Raw genomic sequence first — 16,838 nt, 5'->3', positions numbered from 1 at the left:
TGAGGCTATGTTAATAGAGAAGAATTATATCAGGAGCCTCACCATCTTCTAAACACATCCTCTCCAAACATAACGCAAACGAGTTGTTCTCTCGATTATGTGCACTCGAATGCAGATGATTCTCTTCTCCGCGCACGGTGTGTGAGTGTGTGTGTGTGTGTGTGTGTGAGAGAGAGAGAGTGATGCTGCAGAAGTGCGGATATAATGGAGCATTAAACACTGGGAAGAAACAGTGATCAGATTTTTTTTTTTTTTTTTTTTTTTTTGGGGGGGGGGGGCACATTACGCAGACCCGCCGCGGCTTCAGTGAATGGCATTACAGGGACAACATTCAGAGTGAAGGTGTAATAGCGGGCCTGCCTGCAGATCACTGTGTAGTCGGCATCAATATTTGTATTCAAGCTAATTCCATTTGCAGTCAAGTCGTGGCTTTTTTCTTTTTCTTTTTTTTTTTTTCATCTTTATCAGTTCATCCCGGAAACTGTATTATCCATTAACTAAAAGTGAGCTTCGTCCCAGCTTGGATATTGGATATGGGATGAGTTGCGGTCCTGCTTCCTGTTATTATTATTATTATTATTATTATTATTATTTCTTTCTTTCTAGATTCCACGTTATGGATGAATTGCTGCCTGTAATGAATTCTGTGAGAGCAGATAGTCAGCTGGATCTGTATTTATGTGTACGTGCCGGTCTGTCTTGTACGTGGCTCTGAGTGCGTGAGAGTGCGTGTGCACGGCAGCAAGCACGTACATGCTTGTTTTGGTGTGTGTGTGTGTGTGTGTCTGTGTGTCACCATTGAGGCAAAGTTGCCGTTCCGTGTTCCCTCAAGTTGCTTTGATTGCTGTTCCACTGACTAACTGCGAGGGGAGCTCATGCTCTTTTACACTAGGTGTCATTATGTGGCTAAAGGCAAGATAACTGTGTATGATACTGATACCAACTCTATGAAATTAGAGACTCCGCTTCTTTTTGAAATTGGTCCGGAAGCATTTATCTGCACTTCCATGACTGCCACTGCAATTTTTGTTTTGTTTTGTCATTGTTTCTTTTTTGTAAAGCGGGTCTAATTAGCCACATTCAAGCAGAATTAAGGAATATATCCAGAAAAAAATGAGCCCTATACATTCATGATTGCCAAGTTTAGAGGACAAGACATTTGCCTCATTTAAAAAAAATGAATAGGCCAGAATTAACAATGGAAGACCTCAGTCTAACTGAAACACTGTTTATTTAGCTTTTACAGTGCGAGTCTAGAGACTGTCCGTGTGGCACCCAACAGTGATTAATCCTCTGTACTGGATTTGAACTTTCAGGTTTAAGCCTTACTGTTTTGAAATTAGCATTATATTGACAGCAAATCAGTCTGCTGCTCTGCCTCCTTCTCCAACATGTGCAGTGCAGAAAATTGCACTGGCAGCGGAAATTGCAGAAGAAAAGCAGCCTTATTCAGGGTGCCTCATTCAATCTGGTGGCCTTTTCAATGGCAAAACGCTGGCAACATGTAATCATTTTCTGAGGGAAAGCATTCCATATGACATTGCCAAAATGAAAATGCCAGCAGTAGCTTAAAGCTATATTTGTGTCATGGCTTTAGATGACCCAATGTTGATGGTGCTTTCAGGGGCTGAAAAGAGAACTTTCAGCCTTTCACAGACCTTGGCAGTGCAACTTACGGATGGATTGTCTGCAGAGCGTGTGGTTGTGATTCTTGAACTGCAGGGAAATACCAAACACCCATCACCATAATTAGAAGGATTGGATGATAGAATTCATGCATTCACCCTATGCACACAGCACTGCTCTATCCGCCTTGTGTATAGATATGGATATTATTTACAAACAGTCTTTGTGGTGAATAGAGAACAGTGCTAGTCTTGTATTGGCAGACCCACTAACTCTCCCCCTCTCTCTTCCTCTCTGTCTCTCTCTTTGTATTTTTGTACTGGCACGGCATTGTTTTTATGTGGGTGCTGGCTGCAGCTGTAGTGGCCAGAAGGCTGCCTCCCAAGAGGCTTGAAAAAAAATCTGTTTTTATCAGAAACAAACAACAGGGTCACATAATGACATGTGACAAAAATCTCACAGAAATGCTGGCGAGCTTACAGCATTTTGGGAAGGCAGCTGAATCATTTGACCTCCACTAGGGGCTGTCTGACCTATGTGCTGCTGCTATCGGTCCCGCAAGACCGCGCGGGTCCAGCCATGCTCTCACACTATAATGTTCAAAAAGAATTCTCAGCCCGAGGCTCATAATTAAAGGGTTGGTAGCTGATCACAAGTGGGTAATTGCATTCTGGCACACCATAAAATTTAAACCATGTTAAACCTTGATTAACAATTCCAGATGTTTTTTTTTTTTTCACAATGGTCTTTAAAGAAAACCTTCATCTTAATATCCTTCATGTACAGTAAATACATTCAACTGTAGGAAAAACACTGCAGTATTTCATGAAGGAATGTTTTGAAATTCATAGCTGGATCTATTGCTCTTCGCCATCCTTGACAGTTACTGAAGCCACGAAATTTCGGCACAGTGTGAAGCCTCAGGGGAGCTGAAAGTGGGCTCAGAAAAATCATCACAACAGGGACAATTTTATTGTTATAAACTACTTAGGCATTCAGCACACACAATTCTCTATCCGAATGCAGTAGCCTCTCTCTGGTCTCTCTGTCCCCCCCTCCCTCTGTCTTTCCTCAATCACAGCAGGAGACCACAGTCTGAATGTTTGTGAGTGAACATAAGCACCATTTTATGGTACAATCAAGAAATGCATAGCACATCAAAAGTTAGCAGGCAAATAGAAATCTATTATTTATTAAACAAATATATGTGTGCTTCCAGTTCCTGAAAGCAAAGCCTATTGTGGCTTTCTGAGTGCTGATGAATCTGAATGTGACGTTACATAAAAACCATTAAATATTAAGGTTATTTGCAGGAGCTGCAGTTGTAGAGTTTTGTGCTGGATTATAATTGGCATTATTTTGGGTTTTAAGTTTAGTATTGGTGAGAAAACACAAATCACAATATCATCTGATCTCCTAAAAAATACTGGGGAGCATCAGCAGTGGTTGTTGAAGGTTTGTGACTAAAATCAAGTAAAAGCATAAATAAATTAATAGAAATCGTCCTCATGTACTCATCCTGAGGACGTTTGCCTCCAAATGTGCAAAAGCAGACCTTGCATATTTGGTCGACACACACTCACACACACACACACACACACTCCTCCTGCAAACTGTGCATCTTAACCTTACATTTAGTGGTTGCCAGGAAGGAGACACTGCAAAGAAAAGTGATGCTAAATTGAGCATCTACAAAGCCGACCCCTGTGTCATTAAGCACTGCCAGGGAGCTCAGTTATTACTCCTTAAAAAATATGATAACTCTGACAACACAGTAATAACTACAGCAATTCATCTTCCTTGACACTGCTTTGGTCTTTTCCAGAGAGCCGGTTGTACATCTATTTGAATTTTCTGCCCCGTGCTACTGTGAGTAGGAGAGGGAGGGAGATGTTTTGATTTGCTATGGTCTCTCGCATCACACCGAACAATAGAGGTCTGCACTGGCCGGCGATTACACATAGAACCTTTAACTTAATTTGCTTCACTGTTGCCTCCCATGCTCCCTCCAGCAGTATAATTTGATCCGCTCCAGTCTAGAAGCTGTGTCTGAGGTATTTTAAACAATATACAGCTCTCACAGACGGAAAATATCGTAGGACCACAAATTTCTGTTGGAGATCAAATGCAGTTGTGACTGGGATTTGGCAAATAGCAATTTGTGGTGAGATTTTCTTTCCCACCTGCATCTGTTTGGTAAATTTCTGGATAGGCATGGTATAAATACATTTTGGGGGAAATATAATCTTGTATGGATTATGTTCTATATTAATTATGTTTATATACAGTATCATACATGTTAACTCTAAGTTAAATCTGACTACAGACTTTCCCAGTGAACATATTTTAGTGTACTGTTCACTGTGAATGTTTTTCACAGTAGCAACCTCTGAGAGCTGCAGCAAAGCATAATTTAAGATTTATTAAAGCTTCTTTAATCAGTGTTTTTACACTAACAATAGATCAAATGACTATGTATTATGGGAAAGGGGTTGCTAGTAGTGATGAAACCAAAGAGAATTACCACCCATCTCTGCAGTTCTCCTCAGCTCATTGTTTTGGTTTTAGGCCCAGCAACTTAAAAGTTCTTATTCACTCTTGCTGCAAACAAATACCTCACAGGTGCAAAGAAATAAAAGATAAATCCACTGTATGTTACCTGCCCAGCACTTAACAGCAGACAGACAAAGTTTGCAACTTGGTTAAATGTGTAGATATTTCCTTCAGGAATTGGTAGAGACCAAAACAGAGCTAGAAGAGAATACTGAACACACATTCTTGAAATGGACACAAACACAACCCCTAATAAATGTCAGTGCTACTTGCGTCAGTAAGCAATTGTTTGCCTGCTGCGTCACCCCCAAGTGGCCAACAATCTATTCATGCAGGCACTACCTCCTGCATTGGCCAATGAACATTGTAAATGAGTTACATGTTGACATTCATCATGTGTCAAGCTCATCCCTGTCTACAGAGGTTAAAGAAAACTCCAGTCCAGTTTTACCTTATTTTCTAGTTTAAGATGCTCAACATTCAAACACATTATTTCAACACAATTATACAATACATTTTAGGCAATGTGTGCGAAAGATTTTCTTCCAAAGATGGTATGCAAAGTCCATTTGGGCAAACAGAAAACTGGTTAGTTACAGCTCAGTATTTTTTGGGCAGCTGCCACTGTGCCAACAATTTCATCAGGCTAAACACTGAAAATAGAAAAGTGATTGATAATTTGTCAACTGATTTAGTCCAAACAAACAACTGAGAAGTGAAACTCAAGTTATTAGATTATATAAAGTTGTAAGTTCTGTTAGATGCCTGCTTTAGCTCCAGTTCTTAGCAGTTAGTAGCTTATTGCATGCATGTAAATATATCCAGTCACCTACTGAGTGCAGCCTTTGGAACATAATGTGGAGAACAAACTGCAGGCAAAGAACAAAATTTTGCCAATGGCTTAATTGTACTGGGAAATTTGTTGTTGAACCACGATGAACAGACACAACTGTGCATGGGGATTTCACCATCTTCAGAAACATGAGGCCATCTTACAAAGCCATTGGTCTGAACTTCTCTGTACAGCTGTTACTGTGCTGACGCAGGAAACACACTTCTAAGCTTTTAAAGGGATTAAGTGGATATAAAAAAATTACCAACAATTGATGATCACAGTCAAATGTACTAGAACCCACAAACTTGCCCCGGTGCTTATGATTTGTTCCATGAAAAATAACCATGAGTGCTTAAACTCCCTTTGGAACTAAAAGGAACCGATTCCAAAAAATATGAACTTACTGTCAGTCAATTAATTGTTCTGGCTTCACACACTTTCTGTTATAGTTTATAAACGAACCTAAAGTATTTCTCATTTCTGTGAATCAGCCAAGTGTCTGCCAGCGTTAAAAAGCCACATTTTAAGATGTGAACAATCATGGGAAGATAATCTTTCTGAAAAATTTTAATTAGGCCTCTCACAGAGAAGGTTTTAATCTTTTCCAATCTTCCTAGTGCTGACTAGGAAGCGAGAAGCACTCCCTACTGGAATATTTTAGGTACCCCCAATTATTCTTTAAGAATAGAGAAACATTTGCTAAAACATTTCAAATAGTCTGGGACTTATCATATGAAGCCAGGAGGGGATGAGAAGCTGCTATTTTCAGTACTTACAGTATGTCCCAATTTTGAAAAATTAAACAGTGGAGCAGTCATTTGGGAGAGAGAGAGAGAGAGAGAGCGAGAGAGAGTGGAGATTCACAGACTGACCCATGACCGATGTGATGCCGATGAGTCAATGCACTGTAGGCTCGTGCCAGCGGCTCTTGGCATCAGTGACCTATATTGCGGCTCAGGGCAGCAGCAGCAAATGACTGATCAGATTTGAGAATTCAAATTAGAGTGGAAAAATATTGTTGAGTGTAGTCAAAGCTTTCTTATCTGGCTAAGCTGCTAGGGACGTTAACGCCACAGTTTTAGCTTTATTCTGTAATCTTACTGCAGGAAAAAAATTGTTGGATCAGCATGCTGTGTGTGTGCTGATTTAGTTTGGTCTATTAGTAGCAATATGTGACCTCACTTGGTATCTAATTGTGAAGTGAGTATGTGCCCTGACACTGATTGTAAGCTGCAGCCACAAATTATGTAAATTTGCTTTTCCTTGCCACAAACTGGATTTTGCAACAAGACTATGATCATATCAATATGACAACTACAAAATCATGTGACTATGATATTTTTATGTTGTAGTCACAATGGCAGTCCTACTAACAGCAGAGGCTGCAGAATTCTCTGCCAAATAAATAATAACATTGATGAGAGAAATTTGTTAGTATTACCAGATGAGAAGTGGGAAGTGTCCCCTGTGCTCCCCATAGTCATTAATTAAGGCTTCAGTGGTAAAATTTAAAAATCCATCACCACTGTTTTCCAGAGGTGATGCCAAATAACTCCTGAACATGTAGCTCTTTCTGTTAAAGTCCGCTTATACCTTAATAAAGCTGTGTGGGACAATTATGTGAGGTCGCCTGTGTCTAAGTGATGAAAAGCCATCACTGTAACAGGTAGATGAGGACAGTCATACTAAGTGCTCCATGTCTGGTTTGGCTGTACTAGATTTTTGGAACTAGATTTTTGCCATTTGAAAATACTGTTATCTCTTTTTCATACAGAGCACTTGCTTTTTAAGATGTATTCATTTCACAAAATTCAAGGAACTGAAATGCATCTCATCTCATACCAATGCTAAGTGTTGAAAACATGAAGTTTCACCATGAGTGGCTATTGCACTGTATGATCAATCTGGTAAAATAGCTGATGGTAAGTGTTTTGGGGACTTTTGCAGTACGACGCAATAATAAACCGTGAAAGGGAAACACAAACAAGGCGGCGGCGTGTTTCCCCTAAAATGTGACGGCCAACGCGAAATAGACATAATTTGCAGGAGATACAGTTGATTAGCGCAGCATTCTTCTCCTCAACAACTTTACTGCTGTAAAAGGTATTGTGCTTCTGACTCCAGAAGTAGCACATGGAATGACCTGACACAGCACTTTCACAGAAGTACAAACCTATAGATTTTTTTTATGTGCCTGACCTTGCCTGTGCTGGTATACGCGTGTGTGTCTCTCTCTTGCACTTTGAGCATCTTTTGAGTGGCTGAGGCTGAATCTCTGCCACGGCAGCAGACGTGTATATTAATTAGAATTCTAAACATAGCTCCTTCATGTTCACTAATGTCAATCCTACATGTCCCAGTGGGTTAACCGTTTGTACATTTACATTCTTAGTATGTTAACTTTACTGCCTAAGCACCGCATCCTGTCACATATAACCTGAGGAACATTCATTGACTGGCGATCCATGCATATCTGTGATCATTTAACATTGCCTTCAGGGCTGTTGCCATGGTGACTCTTTTTAACCTTGTGCCACGTCTTCAACTGGTGTTCCTGTATTTGGCCAGCTTAATTTCTACTTATCATTCATGCAGCTATTATTATTATTTTTAATTAACTCAGTGAGTGACTGATGAGGAAAAAAAAAAAAAACATTAAGTCAGTTTTATAATGACCTGTCTTTTCCACCGATGTGGATTCATTTCTGTAGCTGGATTTTCACAACTACTTGTGTTTTTAAAGGCAAATTTACACCTGAAGGCTGTAATATTGTTCTGGACATTATTGAATATAAACTAGATTTGCCTCAGGATGAAGAATATGATTAAAAGGTAATGAATAAAATATTAAATTGCTTCCAGGCATCCATTGTTGCTCTTATTGCCTGGCCTCCAAATAGTCTTAACGTTTTTGTTAATGTTTTAAATTCTGTGTTTATGTTTATATTTGAACTAAGACTTACTGTGTGCATGCAGTGAATGTAAACACAGTATCAATATGCATAAGTTTGATAGCAACCACGAAATTCAGTTGTTTTTAAAGCACATTTGGAACGTGTAAAAAAGGGAGCAGCTTGAGGGTCTCTGCCTGTGATACAGCTTGAAGCTATTAACGCTGTGCTTTGAAAGGAGTCAGTAATTATGAACTACAGGTACAATGCAAGATGGGTGGATGTGTAGGATGGGTGGATGGGTGGACCTGTAGTTTTGTGCTGTTGTGTTTCCAGAAAACCTACGATTAAAAACTGCTTTTTTTCTCCTTTTGCCAAATCCCAAATGTCATGTCCACTGAAGATGAAGCAAGCAGGCTGATGCTGACTGATTCTGAAGCACATGTGACTGCATACCTTAAACCAACACTAATGAAGAAATCTACTGAAAATCTATGGTCTGCAATATTGATGATTCCCCAGTAAAAAATGATCATTCCTCAGTTGTACAACTCTGCAGATAAAAAAAAAAAATCAGTCTCACTATAGGGCACTTAACACCAAGATATTATTTTCACCCATAAAGAATAAAACTTTTTTTTTTTCTCGCGCTTTTTTCCTTTTTAAAATCCTGGATTAAAAAGGTCAGTCTACAAAAGCGCTCATAGTTTGCAGGAAAGAGGGTTAGGTCAACTGCCAGCATGGCTTCTGAAAAAGAGGATCGTGCATTGCATATTTAAAAGTAGAGAGGGAACTGAGGCCAGAGAACTAGGATAAATAGACAAAATACTGAATAAAATGAATAAAAAAATGTAGTGGGACAAAATTTATGCGACACTCTGGGAACTTAATGCCTGATTCCAAACCCATTTATGCAATTGTTCTTAATTCTTCTCACCTCGTTTAAAATTTTATCAGTCTGTTTTTACCATGAAAGTCCTTAACACTTAGGTCAAAGTCTTTATAACTGGAAATATGCTTTAAGATGGCTGCTGCTCTTTTCAGTGTTATATATTCCCCGGATCCATTGCACAGCTTTTCACATGGCACAAAATCGATAGCAATGAAGAGGGTCAGTGCGAGAATGGGAGACATCTTCATATTGAATTTAAAATTGCCGGTGTAAGTACTTTTTAGGTCAGTTGCAGGAGCTAGTTTTTAATTTCAAGAGGAAAAAAAGCATCAGTTTAGAATTAGTCAACCATGGCAGTTTCTGCACACAGGAACTACCATATATTAGGTCTACCCTGGAACAGTTCAAAATACATGCAGTGCTGGACTTGTTCCAGACTTCTGAATCCATGTAGGTCTGGTCTGAGCTAGGTAGTTAGTGTCACCATGAAAAAGAAAAAAAAGGCAACAGAAAAATAGCCCCAAAATGGTAACGAGTTTTGATGAGATTAATGCGGTCATATAACAATTCTTAAATTGACCTATTTCATGTACCTGGGAACAAGTTGCGCAACTTCTGAAATGGTTGAAAATGACATCATGGTGGGTAGGTCACTAACAACCAATTGGTTAGGGCTGAACAAAACAAAATAACCCAACCCCAACCAGAAAATGGCCTGCATGACACAGTGACAATGAATAAATGTAGTGAAATGAGATAGCAGTTCAATTTGATTATCAGGCCAATACAATATGCACATATGGCACATTTTAGGCCTGGTTTAGCTCATCTACACCATTCGAGAAGAAGCTCTGTGGCTCATACACCACGCACCATACTATATTAACCCTATTATTTCATAGGTAGACTGTGTGTGATGGTAATGCCCAGAGCCTCATCACCATCTGGTTCCTTGCCGACTTGACTAAACATTCAAATTCTCCGTCATGACAGGATGGACCAAAACAGTCTCACTGCAGCAGAGGCTTTCATGCACTGTTGGACTCCATTCACCTCCACTTTGGTTTCCATCAAGGCTGTTGGGATTACTAATAAACAATGGCAGTGGGTTGCCACCTGGCAACCCATTGCGATTGCCCAGTGGAGGGAGGAGACCCAGCCAGCTGCCCAATCTTTACCACTTGTGCCAGACACTGTCCCTCACACTGCACATGTATAGTGTTGAGTGGAAAGGAGTGCTTGCATCCATCATCCTCCGTAGGTTATAACCCTGTCAGGGCCTGGAGGCAGGAGCTGTGCTGTATGTTTATAATGGCAGTTTACCTGTGTTAGGTTGAGAGCATAGTTCGGTGTAGTTTTGCTGCAGTGTGAGCTTGTGCCATTGTGCACTGGCTGCAGCTGCCTTATGCGAGTCTGGTACTGCGAGTCCCACTTCAAAGAGGAGACGATTGGAGGGTGAATAAAAGCTCGAAGTCAGTCAATTGGCCCTGAATTGCCTGAACTTAACTGCAATATCAGCAGTGCAAAAAAGTGGCTGGCGTGGTCAACTTTCTTCCCAGCTTAGCTTGCTCAGCCCCTCACATTGACATCAGGGCCAGGTGGATAGGGAGGAAGTGGAAGGAGAGGAGGCAGTGTGCTCGATTTATCAGTAATTATGGAGTGCTATTTTCTCTGTCTCCCATCTATGTCTGCCCTGGGAAGCAGTAGCCATTCTTTAATCTTGACACCTGGTGATCATGTAACACAAGGAAGTGCCTATTAGAGGTGGAAAGGAATTGGAGGGGGCCTCTCTCCTGATCCTCTTTTAAGGGAGTTGGGATGGCAAAGATGGTGAGTATGGGGATACGCTAGCGAGGGGAGAAGGGGATCGACGAAAGATGGAGTTTGGGTTAGCAAAGACAATTATGGAAGTGGTTTTCAAGACTCAAGAGGTTGTGTACAGAAGTGGGGTTAAAATGGACATCTAGGGAATCTTCAGTAAGCTTCTCTTCTATAAAAAAGAAGAAGAAGAAGAAGAAGAAGAAAGACAAGACTTGCCAGAGGACACGTGAACTAATTTGATTTCTTAGATGAACTAAAACAACTGTAATGATGTGAAATACAGCTGTAAAGCAGAACAGGTCTTTATGCTGCTCCCTCTGGGCTTGCTTTTCACTGAGTCAAACACAATCAAGAAAACGTCTGGGGTAATTATATTATGCTTTGGGATGATTGTGTATCAGATAACATAAATCAGCTGATGGAGATGCAAGCGAGGCCAAATGTTGTGTTTAAGTGCCTCTTTTGATTTGAGTTCAAGTCTGCATCAGGCAGCAAAAAAAGAAAAAAAGACTGAAAACCAGTGTTAAAAAAAGGCCATTTTTCTTAGTCCCTGCCTTTCTATTGGCATTCATTATCTAGAGCCATGATGCTAAATAGACACAGTTCTTCCTATGATTTTAATTGGGTAACTGAATATCCCTGCTAAGTCAATCCATATGCAAGAAATAACACATCAAAATATTCACAATTTGATTAATTCTGAAACACTTCAGTTGGTGACACACTTGTTGCCTTCTATCAGAACAGCAGAGGCATTGGAAACACACATTGGTTGAGTCTCTTAACATGAATAATTAGTTTTCTGAACCACATGCTGTGCCAACCTGGCACCTCACTCCATTCCTCTCAGTCCTCTTCTAATTTTTGCAGCAATACAAAATCCTCTGGTGCCAAGATAATTTCCATCAGGCCTATATGTTGTTCTTTACACAGAAAAGACAGACACATGCAGATCGTAAGTGTTGGGAACTATGAATAAAGAATCACAAATCAGCCCACAGTGGGCCTATTTGTTACGCTGAAATGCCGTTTTACCAGGAAAACCCTACAAAATCTGACAAGCACGCCTGAGCCAGACAGGGAAATGATTTGTGTTTCAGTCAGATTTGTGTTTGAATCAAACTGCTGACAGTGTGCTGACTGCGAAAGGATGCACAGTGTGCACTGTAAATACAGAAGCATCTCATATATGATTTAATCAGCCACTGTATACTGTGACTTGAAGAGAACATGTTCTGCTGTGTTTAATTCCCAGCTAATTAATTATGGATGTGATGCTACTGTGATGTGGGTATTCTGCTGTGATGTTAAAGTTACATCCTTGTCTAATATAATGCTTCCTAGAGATTTTCTAGAGGTTTTTGCAAAGCATGGTTACCTCGGTGGTTAGCACTGTTGCATCACAGTAAGAAGGTGCTGATCACGAATATTGGCCCTGCTCCCCTTGTACGTACTTCAATGTTCTCTGTGTATGCATTGGTTTTTGTAAATACTCTTGTTTCCTCTGATTCTGAATATGTGTTATGAAAACTCTTGACAGTCTCCTTAAATGAGGAACTGGCCTCAAAACTGGAGTAACTAAAGTGTCAGAAAATAAGTGGTTTGGCTATTGTTGTTGCAACAATTAGAAATTGTGTATTCACTAAGCATTATCCTTTATCCTACCATTGGTGACCCGTGTGGTTAGTAGTGGACTATATGTTTAGGCTATATGTTTAGTCTTGTGTAAAATATGACACATTACCAATATGTGTTTTATTGATCCTATTCATTGATCCTGTATCTCTGCTCACTCAACCACATAAATACATATACACTGTACCATGTTTTGCAAACAGAGAACCATTGATTTAATCTTAGGGGACAAGGACTAGTATGGCTTTACATATGCACGCACATGCTCATAAAGAGCATGCACACACACACATAAACACACATACACAAACATGCGTGTACCACTCCCAGAGGACTTCTGTGCTGCCATGCTGATGGAGGCGGTTGTTGTTAGTTTTAATGATGGAGAGGCCAGTCCAGGTGAAGCTAGTCTGAGCAGTATGCTCTCCGGTGTTTTTGCACGCTCAGCACTCCAACATGACACCAATGTAGGACAGAGAAGAGGCAACGCGGCACATTCAAGTCACAGTGGTGAGCAGAAAAAAAGTGCAATGGTTGTAGCCTTTGGCTGGATAACAGGCTGGCTACATTCAAGGAACAGCAGTTCTGGAAACAGATCACGTTTAAAAGAGAGACGGATAGTGACATCAGATTATATTCTTCCAATGTATTACTGAGCTCAGGAGAGATTTCACAAAATGTGCTTGTACTTTGATGCTCTATTCCAATGTTCTTTTGTGCGAATGGTTCATCAGACAAGTCTTTTGTCACTGTAATTGAGCTTAGCGAAAGTTTAATAAGGAAGACTACTTCATTTTTAATTCTTTCACCTCTAGGCTACTCTTCCATTCATTACTCCTTCTAAGCCACACCTCTTGGCTGCCATCCTTTCATCCCCACCTCCCTCCATTATCCGAGTTTAAAATTCAAGAGGCAACCTCCTCTCTTAGTTCATCATCCAATCAAGTAAGCCTAAAATTCACTCCTTCTCTCTTGCCCACATGGGAGCTAATCACTAATCAGCGCACTCGTTATAAACCTGTTCAACTGCTTCTGAGGCTCAGTGCTTCTCAATGACCTCAATGGCTTTTTTTTTTTTTTTTTTTTTTTTTTTTTTTTGCTGCGTTAACAAAATAGACACACACACACGCACTCACACATTATGCTGAAACAGTCCCAAAAGAGAACCAAGAGTTTAAACGACCAAACGTTTAAAGCAAGTTTTCTCAACATTTCCTCTTGTAAAAAATCCAGCAGTCTTTGATTGAACAGAAAACAGATATAAAACCTGGAGTTTACATGTTAGTTTGCCACTTTTAAAACTTCTTGACTTCTCAATACACACAGTAATTAGAGCAGACTACTCTTGAAACTCTTGCCTTTTAAATGTAAAGAGGTTGACTCCTCTGGACTTGGCTGCAAAAAAATCTTCACAGCAACAGCAATGCTGAAGGAAAACAAGTGAAACAGGCCCAAAAAATCAACCAACCTAAACCAAGTTTATAGAATTAAAAAATTTGGAGGTGGCTTAACAACCTTTTCCGTTAACACGGTTCACTCTGACTGCTTGAGCTAGGTTTGCAAATTGAAAGCACCATGTGGCAGGAGCAGAATGCTACAATTTTTTTGCAGACAATCATCTATGATATTGTGCACTTGTCCGTTATAATACCCTTGGTGAGTACTCCGCTAAAAATGTTTTGTTTGAACATCAAACTCACTCCCCGTAGGCTTGAGAGGTAGCTTTGAACCAGTTGCCTCAGTCATCAAGGGTTCATAGTGTTTACAGTCAAATCCAATAGCTACCGCATTTCATGTTTTAAAAAGTATCAAAGCAGTATATAATGGGGTGTATCAAAATTCTTATTTTCTTTATCACACAGAAGGTTCACCTCATGATGTCCATGTCATTGTGTGCAAGGCCATCTTTCTTGACACCATCACTGGGGAGTACAGAAGTCAGACATAGTCCAAATTTGACTTATTGTGGCTGTGAATTAATTAAAGTAGAGAAAGAGCTTTAAACCCGAGGGAAAGGAACAATTACCTATAAAACCACACCATTAAAATTTAAATGGTAAAGAGGCATTTTGTGTCTTTATTAGAACATAAAAATTTGAAGACATTAGAAAATCACCCCTGATCTTCTGTGGCCCATAGGACAACACTGGAAAAATTGGCTTGTAAATTATTAAGCAGTTAAAGGCATGTTGTTATTGGCAGTCATGTCTTGAGGTTTTGAGGTTTTACTTGGCGCTTATACCCACAGACTGACTTGAATCTCTGAATCAGAACATGCATTTTACATGGCTTATATTTGAAGTTTACTTCCATCTTGGTAAGGAAGGAGGCCAAAGGAACGCCGGAGCATGGGAAATGAAAATGCTAGCCTTGTGGCAAAAACCTCTGAGCTGCAGCATGAAAGGAGGACAGCTTAGGGGAGGAATACAGCGACAGTGGAAGAATTTCAAAGGCAAGAGGTCAAGAGCACTCTATTTTCAATCTTAACATGGGGAATGGGTACAAGTTGGCTCCTATAACCCATATCAAGGGCACGTTTTTTTTTTTTGCAAACGATAACCTCCCAAGAAGAGGAGACGAAATGTGGTGCAGAAAAGAAAGAGCTTTTCTCAGCAAAAATTCACAATCCCTTTAGTCATATCAGGCCTGAAAATGTCTGCTGAGGATACTTTTGCGCATGTGGATCTATGTATGACTGTGTGTGCATGTGAGTGCTTGTGTATACAGTATGACAGAGCGTCTCCCCAAAGCTGTACCCTTTTGCACAGAGACGTATCTTTCAGGTCTATTAGCTAATCGTATTTGCATCTTTAATTAGACAGTGACAAACTCTCTAAATACGTCCAAATGAACTATTTCCATCCGTTTTGAGACTTAATTGTCATTGTCCTTGGCACTGCGGGGGTAATCGCTAAAAATGCTCCCAGGGCTGAGTGGCAGATGCACCCAATTCAGCTGGAGACTACTAACTAATTTATGGAATATTACAAAAGCAGGGTACTTTTGAGCATAAAAGAAGACAAATATAGAGGTATTCTATATGAGCCTCCATGGGGCAGAAGCCTTAATGCACTTTACAGCACTAAATTGCAAATGACATACTACAGGTTAATAGATAACACTAAATTGCAGTTGACACAGAGTATGTTCACTCTAACTGTGAGGAAGATTGAGCCTGGCACTGAACACAACACCCTTAGAATACTGATATTCATGCACAGCACTGACATGAAGCATACGTAATACAGAGCAGTTTAGCTTTGCAATGCTTAATCTGCAAGGAATTGAGATGGGAGCACTTTTTTTTTATTTTCACCATCTGCTCTGCGTCTCTGCAGATTTTTGCTGATTTATGGAGCCCAGTGAGTCTGTGCTTGCTCCTCTGCTTTCCTTCTATTCCACAAAATTTATGGCTTTGAATTAGGAACAATGGGAGCAGTGACCATCGCCTTAACACCCCATTCTGTTTGCCGGAGAGCGAGGCGGTTGGTCAGATATAGGGAACTCGTGCCAAAGTCTTGTGATTAGCAATTCGTCAGAGGGTGAATAGGGGAGTAAACATCAAATTGGGAAGAAAACGAGGTCAGTAAATTCAGGAATGGCATTGCATCAGAGTGCGGGCAGCTAACGGGAGTAGCAAAGGCAAACAAAAATAACCCAAGGCAGCTGGACAAAACCTCTCTCTACATAATGCCAGTAGTCCAGTCCCTTGAGAGGGCAGCAGCTGTTATGTATTTCTGTCAGAGAACCACCCCCCTCCTCTTAAAAAAATGGGTGTAAGGTTGTCATGAAAAGGTTAGGTGAAGCAGCATTAACACTCAGAAATGTGCTGGCAAAACATTTTCCTTCCTATCTTTCCTTTTTTTCCCACAGACCTTTTTTTTCCCTGTGATATATAAACATCTGGCAGTGGAAATTGCTCAAGTATGACGGTCGTTAGGAGTGCAAGTGGGGAGGGACGAGTTTGAGAGAAATGCATTGTTCTGTTCAAGCTCCATCTTGTGCACAAGCTGATAAAATCCGGGATGGGAAAAAGGAGCAACATTTCTTTTCCCTACCAAGAGTCCTGTACCTCAGATAATGAAATAGGATGAGCAAATCAAGTCCTCACCCTGATAAGGTGATACTTTCCTCACATATGTCTTTCTAAAATAAAATGCGGCTCTGCAATCCAATTGCAGTCTCACAGTTGCCTCGCAACAACACTTCATCACACCCCAACCCGAGGCGCTGATAGTGAGATTTGAATAAAATGTTACAGACACAAGCAATTATGACAGATCAGTCACAGATGGGAGAAAAGAGGAAGGAGGATCTGCTGTTTAATTCTGCTGGTAATTACAGTAGAAAAAAACGTTAAAAATTAATGCAGCCTGATGTGAGCTTCACTTCACTGCAGGTTCATTAAATGCATGTTGTTGTCATTGTATTTTTTTATTTATTTTGAATGCACAGACTGCATAGTTGAACGTTCAACAAAGACAAACAAATGTGTGTGCATGCAGACACTTTAAAGAAAAGTGGGAGAGCACCTTGGGTGTATTTATATTACACTTATCTTACAGACATTTGTATTATATGCGCT

The 16,838-nt window shown here is 40.2% G+C and overlaps 1 protein-coding gene across 2 annotated transcripts in view; it reads left to right on the top strand.

Annotated features, from left to right (window-relative positions):
• Window positions 1-16,838, top strand: part of brinp1 (bone morphogenetic protein/retinoic acid inducible neural-specific 1) — a 135,905-nt gene that overhangs the window by 31,154 nt on the left and 87,913 nt on the right. The window lies entirely within an intron of this gene.

The sequence above is a fragment of the Lates calcarifer genome, linkage group LG9, assembly GCF_001640805.2.
Source record: "Lates calcarifer isolate ASB-BC8 linkage group LG9, TLL_Latcal_v3, whole genome shotgun sequence".
Taxonomy (NCBI): Eukaryota; Metazoa; Chordata; class Actinopteri; family Centropomidae; genus Lates; species Lates calcarifer.
The sequence above is the reverse complement of the archived record's forward strand: the minus strand, read 5'-3'. Positions and strand labels throughout refer to the sequence as shown.